This window comes from Saccopteryx leptura, chromosome 8 (assembly GCF_036850995.1).
Source record: "Saccopteryx leptura isolate mSacLep1 chromosome 8, mSacLep1_pri_phased_curated, whole genome shotgun sequence".
NCBI lineage: Eukaryota > Metazoa > Chordata > Mammalia > Chiroptera > Emballonuridae > Saccopteryx > Saccopteryx leptura.
Window position 1 is genome coordinate 51430014 of NC_089510.1, and position 8801 is coordinate 51438814.

Genomic DNA, 8801 nt, shown 5'->3' on the forward strand with positions numbered 1-8801 from the left:
GAGCCACTCTAGCGCCTGGGGCAGAGGCCAAGGAGCCATCCCCAGCGCCTGGACCATCTCTGCTCCAATGGAGCCTTGGCTGCGGGAGGGGAACAGAGAGACAGAGAGGAAGGAGGGGGGGGTGGAGAAGCAAATGGGCACTTCTCCTATGTGCCCTGGCCGGGAATCAAACCCGGGTCCCCCACACGCCAGGCCGACGCTCTACCGCTGAGCCAACCGGCCAGGGCCCTTCCCGTGATTTTAAAGTAACCTATTGATATGACAGTTGTTAGTTTGGATGGAAAGACAAATAGGGGGCGCCCTGTGGGAGCACTGCTGAGGCTAAGAGAAGGTTTCACTCGGGAAGACTCTGGCAAGCCATCCGCTCCCCAGCCAGGCCCAGCCTGCTGCTGCCGCCGGGTCATACCTCTGAGCAAGGCACGGAGCTGAATGGAGATTCATATTGAATATTTTACTTGGTCTTTGCTTAAAAGCTGAAAGGTTGATGGCTTGGTTTTGATGTGTCAGAATAGTTATGCAAAACTATTAGCTATTCAAAATGTCACACACTCCTCCTTGCCAAGACCGACTACAAGGTTGAAGACTGATGCACCCACATGGCTGATCTGGAGCAGGAGGCTCATCACAGAAGACGGCACCATTCATACTGAGCTTCGTGTCACCAAGGGCTTGCAAACAGAGCAGTGTCTCCCATTATTCTTGTCAGAAAGGGGGACTCGACATCATTGTCCTTGTTTATATGTAGCTGGGATAACTCTCAGCACAAAATCAGGGGTGTGAAATATGAACTTGCATTATTTTTCTGTAATAACCTAGTTTCTATCTTTAATTCCCATTCATCCTCACAACAGAAACTTTATGTTAGTCAAATTGGGATTATTTTTCCCAGTAACTTCAAAGTTTCTGAATCAATTTAAATTTCTGGGGGTCACTTCAGAGGTTTCTTCCTCCGCCCTCCCAGGAGGGTTTTTTGTAGTGTAAAGGGGGTAGGGTTACTCAAACCTGGGTAACTGCTGTGGTCATCTCTGAGAACATTCTTCCGTGTGTGTGTGTGTGTGTGTGTGTGTGTGTGTGTGTGTGTGTGTGACAGAGACAGAGAGAGGGACAGACAAGAAGGGAGAGACGAGAAGCATCAATTCATAGTTGCAGACCAAGTGACCCCTTGCTCAAGCCAGCGACCTTGGGCTCAAGCTAGCAACCTTGGTCTTCAAGCCAGCGACCATAGGATCATGTCTATGATCCCACGCTCAAGCCAGCAACCCTGTGCCCAAGCTGGTGAGCCTGGACTCAAAGCGGTGACCTCGAGGTTTCGAACCTGGGTTCTCTGTGTCCTAGTCTGATGCTCTATCTACTGCACCACCACCTGATCAGGCTCTGAGAGCATTCTTATCTGATCTCCCAATAATGGCTATGCCTCTGCACTAGCATCCTCTGAGCCATCAATCACATCTCCATACAGTACCTAGTCATGGGATCCACAGTGATTTCCACAGCTATATCTCTTTGTCCCAACCACTAGGCCCCTTCCAGGATGGCCAGCTGTCTCATGAAAAAGGGCACTGGGGCCTGAAAACTAACAGGCAACTCTCAGGCCCCCTCCACCTGGCACTCTACATTGCCATGTCTACTTGACTGCTGCCTCCCTTGCTGGTATGAAGAACTCATAGAGGCTAGCAAGCTTTCAAGGCACCAGAAGAAAACAGGACACATATCTCAGAACCTGTATAGGCATTGGTGGAAGAACGAATAAGGGCCCTCCAAAGATACCCAGGTCCTAATCTCCAGAACCTATAATGATGTTATGCTACGTGCAAAGGGAAAATTAATGTTGCAGATGGAATTAAAGTTGCTAATCAGCTGACCTTGAGAAAGGAAAATTGTTCTGAATTATCCAGGTGGACCCAATGTAATTATGAGGCTCCATAAAAGTGGAAGAGGGAAGCAAAAACAATCAATATCAGAGTGATGGAATGTGTAAAGGACTCCATTGGCCATGCTGCCTTTGAATATAGTAGTGGGATAGAGGAGTGGCTATTCCCTGTGGCTCTCCTGTTGGGGGCCATTGACTGGGGCTTTTTACAGCACAGCAAGCAGAAACCAAAAGCCCTGTGTGAGAGGCTGCACAGAGTCAAAAACTCCAGGGTAAGCTGCAGACTGAGCCTCGACAGAAGCAGGAAATGCAACAGTCACTGGAGAAGGAGACTGACCAAGCTCAAGAACTCCAATGTGAAATGCAGGCTGAACACAAATGGTTCCTAGAATTGGAACGGTATCTGGAGAAGGAATTATGGATCTTGGGGCTGCAATTTTCCCTAGAAGCTGAATATTGGCAGTGACCATTGTTAGAGAAACAACTGCAGATTCAAGAGCTGGAGCTTCAGCTTCAGGCCGAGAGCCAGTGGCCTCAAGAGCCGAAGTGGGCACTGAAAAAAAGAGTTGCATTTGTGCCGGCAGAGTGGCTCTGAGTTGGCAGGAGAAGGTGTTTCCAACTCCTCTGAGGAGGAGGAGGTTCAGGCTGAGACTGCCGTTGGCAGACTCAAAGCCTAGCAGGTGGTGACCCGGAAGGTAAAAACCCAGCAGCCAAGAGTGCTTCAGGGGCAGGCACAATTCTCTCTACAGGTAGTGGAGCACTCTGTGGGTCCAGCCCTACCCCCAGGCAGAGCTGATGGAGTTAAGGGAAAAATTTAAGCAGAAACTCACTGTGTCCCTGGCAGCTTGGTTGCTGCAGTTGAGGGACATAGCAGTGGATGGCATCATGCTCTCCAGAACAGAAATGGAGACATTAGCCACCATTATCACACACTCCTCCTTGAGGCAGCATTTTCAGAACTGCCATGATAACCCAGGAAACCATACTCTATTAGAATGGGTAGTGGCTGCCATTCATATGGTCTGGCAGAATGCTGGAGACTTGCTGGGGGTAGGGGGAGGGAGTTGGTGGCAGTCATATACTGAACTGCAGCAGGTCCTCTAGTAACTGGGTATGAAGAATGCTGCTTTCAACCTGAGGTCCCCTAGGCCAAATGAGGAAGTGTTTATGGCAGGGATGAGGAACCTTATTCTCTGTAGTGCCCGGTCAGCCCTTTTGGGGTCACTAGTGGCTATCTTGAGCCCCTATGTGGGGCAGCCCATCAATGTGGTTCCACAGACGGTTGAAGATTTGGGGGGGCAGAGGCAGCATGAAATATGCAGGCTGATGCCCATTGTGCCCCCTCAACTAACCAGAGAAACAGGCCTGTAAAGGCTACCCGAACACAGATGTGGGTAAATTTGATTGTGGCCAGGGCAGATAGGGAGAAATTCGATGACAGGTCTAATAAAATCCTGTTAGAGCTTTGGCGGCAGCTTGAGCCAGAGCAGAGGTTCCAGCTGCTGAAAAAGCAGGGGAAGCGGGCAGCCCCAGCAGCTGCCAAGAAAATGGCTGGCATTCAGGTTGCATGGTTGCAAGATTACTTGTTGGAAACAGCTGAGGAAGAGGAGGATCCTCCAAGACCCACTGTTCCAGTTTGAATAGGGGGAATGCTTGAGGGATCGACCTCATGGGAACAGGCAGGGGACCAGAGGCCCCATGTGAAATTGGTAATGCCCTGGGCCCCTTCTAATGTGCAGCTGGTGTCGGCACTAGAAGATAATAGGTGCTTTTTTGCAGCAGCAGCAGCTAAGAGATCTGTCAAGGTGGCACAAGCCTTGAAGGTGTTTGACCCCACCAAGCCCTGTAAGCTTGCTAAGGGGTTTGGATGGGGCTTGTGGTAATGGACAGAGCACTTATGGAAAGGTGCTGCTGTCTGTTATCTGCTGTATGGCTAGTTGCCTGTAATGGACTTCCATCTTAGGTGATTTGCACAGACAGCTGGGCTTTCTATCATAGACTGATCACTGAATGGCATAATAGACTGCAACCAGAGGGGGTGCACCAGCTCCCCTGTTGGATGGACATGCTGCTTGTAGTCAGCACTACAAGAGACCTTGATGGGAGGGCTGCAGCACCTGTGGAGGCCCTCCTGCACCGGGAAGCTGCTCCCATCCAGTTGCAGAGACACACCAAAGACACTTCACAGTTTCAGTGGACACAGCCCTGGACTGTACAGGCCCTCCTACCTCCCATGGCGTAGGGGGCTAGAGGTGGGCCTCCAGTTAACTCCCTAGGCAGAGTGTTCAGGGAGACATTATGAAGGGCACCCTTATAATTGTCATTTTTGGTATAGCTTATGCCTTTGTAATTTGGTTGCTGAAGTCTGTACTGTTTCTGTTTATGTAATGTACCTCACTCCTTGCACAGGGACCATTGCAGAAGAGACCTGTCACATAGGTTGTGAGGCAAGCAACACTAAAGGGGTGAAATGTTGGGAAAACAGCTGTGTTGGGCTTGCTCTCTTGTACTTGCCTGACCAGGGCGTGACCACGTGGCAGCGCCACATGTGTTTATGAAAGGCCAGAGGTGCTTGCCCTCTGGGCAGATTGTGGTTTGCCTGCTAACCGCTGTGTTTTGCTGTTTCTTTGCCTGCTGCCATGGGAAGAGGTTGCCTCTGCCAGTTTGCTTGTCCACCACTGCAAGAGTCTATTAAACGGGAATGGTCCCAACGCTTTCTGGCTCCGCGGTTTCTCTACCATCTGCCCAAATCTGATGTAAACCTATCTGGCCTCAGCCACTGGCATTACAATCATTACCAGCCATTTTCTCTCAATCTATTATCTTTTAGTTGTAAAAACCTGAAAAACAGCAGCTTCAACAAACTAGGGTCTGTTTTTACCTTGTATAAAATAGGTCAGAAGTATTTTCTTTAGAGTCCTCTGGCTATGGGAAACTGTTTACCTTTATTTTGAAAATAAAAAATGAATTATATAGTTATGAAGGATTTTCACTCAAATGAAAAAGTTGCCTAGAAGACTTTAAAAACTTTTGTTAGAAATTTAGAGGTAACAATTGGCTTATAACACTGTCACCCTGAAAGTCCCTATGATCATTTAGAGTTGTCCAATTGCATTAGTTTCAATTTTGGGGAAATCAGGGCTGCCCTACCTCTGTCTCCAACAATTGTGTTTAAGGGCAATGGTATTTCTCCTTTGGGCCTGGCTAAAGTAATATAAGCTGTGGGCTAGCTTTGCAGGGAGCCAGAGCTTCTCTCTGCTCATGTGCATTGAAACTCATCAGTGACAGAAGAAAAAAGAACATTAATAAGGGATGCTGGCTAATCACAGGACAAGGTGGTCTGCATCGGTCTGAGCCTAGCTAACCATTTTAGGAATCTGTTGAAGGCAATGACATCTCCCAAAGGTGGGTGGAATTGGCTAGGTGAAGGGAAGCTACCGTAGTGAGATCACTGGTCTCCAGGAGACCTTGGATTTCCTGTCCCAGATCACAAAAGAATACAAGGCATTGGATGAGAACTTTGCTATTGTGCAAGGAATGAGGTAGAGGTCAGGAATACTAAAGGCACAGGGTAGGGTCAGTCATGGCAACCAAGTTGCATTTCCAAGACAGGAAGAAGAGTTTTAGCCTTGAGGGAAACTGCTCAACCAGTGGTACGAGAAGTGGAGAAGTATCAGAAAAAGGCCAAACAGGGGCAGGAAATTGGCAAAACCAACACGAAGGTGCATCTGGGGTCTGGAAGGACAACCAAGGCATTAAATGGAGTTAGGGGGACCATCTCATCTTCTAGAATGACCACCACATCCCCGCCCTTCTCTGAATCCTTCACAAGAATGGAGGGAGTTTAGAGTGGAGATAAAGATACCTATTTATATCAAGAACTGGATTGGAGGAAGCAAGGAACTATAAAGATATGTCACTGGCTGCATCCCTTTGAAATTTGGACACTAACTACCTGGATAACTAGCTAGAGTAAGAGGCTAGAACCAATAAAAGCAATTAGCTCTAGGACTGAGTTCCCAACACATGATTGGCAAATGCTTGTGAGTATAGTGAAAATAGGTAAGAGATTAAAACCCAATAAACTTCAGGGTCAGTACAGGACTTGATCCCTGGCAAAAGCATCAGGAAATAATTTTGGAAGAATGTGCTATTTTCCTTGACATCAACCCAAAGAGTTGGTGATTGCTCAAAATCTCCCAATTTTCTTCAAATATTTTGTTTCTATCTGACCTCTGAAAACATTTAAATTATAAACAGATATGTTTCTTTAGAATTTCTATACTTCCAAAATTTTGTACATTAAACACTAAATTATATCAGAAAAATAAGGAATTCAAAATAATAACCATGTAATGAGGTTTTAAACAGATAAGCATATCAACTAAGGTAAGACTCACCCTGTTAGATCATCTCATGCCTGACCTGTGGTGGCACAGTGGATAAAGCATTGACCTGGAACGCTGAGGTCACCGTTCAAATCCCTAGGCTTGCCCAGTCAAGGCGCATACAGGAAGCAACTACTATGAGTAGATGCTTCCCATTTCTCCCCCCTCTTTCTCACTCGCCCTCTCCTCTCTCTCTCCCCCCTCTCCAAAAATCAATAATTTTTTTTTAAATCTAAAAAGAAAATCACTGTTAGGTCATTTATCATTCCTATAAAGTTTTGCTAGAACTATAATTCTAGACTTTTATGGAACTATTTTTATGTGTTTTATTTACTTATGAATAGACTAGATATATGAAGTAGTGGAAAATCACAAGTGGAATTCTAAGCAATATAACAGATAAACTATATGTGCTTGGATAAATCTCCAACTGACCATGTGCAGAACCTTAGCTGCAAGGGAGTCTGGAAATATAGCTTTTGTTGTCCATGATAGAAGGAGGCCGAAATGGGTAATGAATGAGGCAATCTGGAATATCTACTGCTCACAAACAAAGAATTTTGAAGATCAAACATAAAATGAAAAACACTCCTAAGTGGGAGAAAAAAGCACAAAATACGATTTCTTTTCATCTTAACAGTTGTGGTAAATCAGAAAGATATTGTGCTTAAAACAGAGCTGCAGCTAGAATTTTTCTATGAGAGCCTACTGTCAGATAAAGAGAACAAGTAGGGCAACCACTTCAGAGGATGGGTCTGGTGGGCATGGAGGACAGAAATCAGTATGTTTGATCATAAGCCCATCAGTACTATTTGGCTTTTTAAATAATATGTAGATGTTTGTTTGTATATGTGTCTGTCTGTGTGTGCTTAATAGCCTGGAGAAAAAAATAGTCATTTAATGATGACTAAGTCTCAGTATCAGAATTATGAGTAATTTTTATTTTATTTTTAATATTTTTTTATTTTTCCCTTAATGTATTTCCATGAGCATGACTTACAGTAAAATAAGAAAAATCTTTTTCTAGATTATCAGGTGTGATGATATTATGGTCATGTTTTAATTGGATTTTGTTTGAGTATTTTTACTTTTTATTTAGCAATAACTTTAAACTTACACAAAATTTGCAAAATAAATAGTACAAAAAGCACTTTACTCCTTCTAACCAGACTTACTTATTGATAACATTTTATCTCATTTGCTTTCTCATCTGCACTGTGGTCATCTAATAAAACATGACATACACTGAAGTATTAAAGGGTGAAATCATACTTGGGGTTTGCTTTAATATACCACGAGGTGCCTGACCAGGTGGTGGCACAGTGGAGAGAGCATCGGACTGGGATGTGGAGGACCCAGGTTTGAGACCCCGAGGTCACCAGCATGAGCATAGGCTCAGTTGGTTTGAACAAGGCTCACCAACTTGAGCCCAAGGTCACTGGCTCGAGCAAGCGGTCACTTGGTCTGCTGTAGCCCCCCAGTCAAAGCACATATGAAAAATCAATCAATGGACAACTAAGGAACTGCAACGAAGAATTGATGATTCTCATCTCTCTCCCTTCCTGTCTGTCTGTCCCTATCTGTCCCTCTCTCTGACTCTCCCTGTCTCTGCCACAAAAATAAATAAATAAATAAATAAATAAATAAATAAATAAATATATACCACAAGGTGGGGGGGGGGGGATAAGTATATAGGGAGAAAGATAAGAAAGAACAGCAGAAAGTTAACAATTGTTGAAACTAGATGGCTGGTGTATGGGCTTCCCTTTTCTGGTCCTTGTTTTTGTGTAAGTTATTTTTAATTTCTATAATAAAAAAATTAATGTTAAAAATATCCAAAGAATAAAAAAAATCATACAAAAGAATTTCAGTGATTTAACCTGTTCCATTTGTCACAAAAGAAGTCAGATCATGAAACACTCAAACAAAAAGAACCTAAAAGTCTGCCAAACAGCTAACATTTTAGTTGAAAAGCAAAATTTTTTTTAATTTCCTTTTTTGTTTTATTAAGTGAGAGGAGGGAAGCAGAGAGACAGACTCCCACATGCTTCTTGACAGGGAAACATGCAGCAAGCCCCCTATGGGGCAATGCTCTGCCCATCTGGGGCCATTGCTTCATTGCTCAACAACCGAGCTATTTTTAGTGCCTGAGGCAGGCCACAGAGCCATCTTCAACAGGCAAGGCCAACTCACTCAAACCAATCGAGCCATGGCTGTGGGAGGGGAAGACAGATAAAGAGAGAGAGAGAAAGAGAGAGAAAAGGGAAGAGGACCAGGAGTCGAACCCAAGACATCTACACTCTGGGCAGACTCTCTACCACTGAGCCAACTGGCCAGGGCCTGAAAAGCAAAAAATTTTAAATAAAATTAAGATATTTACATTAAGATTCAAAAAGCAATTCTTTGAGGTCCCAACTGCAAACTTAGGAGAGAGGCTTCACCAGAAACCAACCCTGCTGGCACTTTGATCATAGGCTTCCAGCCTCCAGAGCAGTGGTTCTCAAACATTTTGAAGTCGGGACGCATTTAAAATCCTACAAATA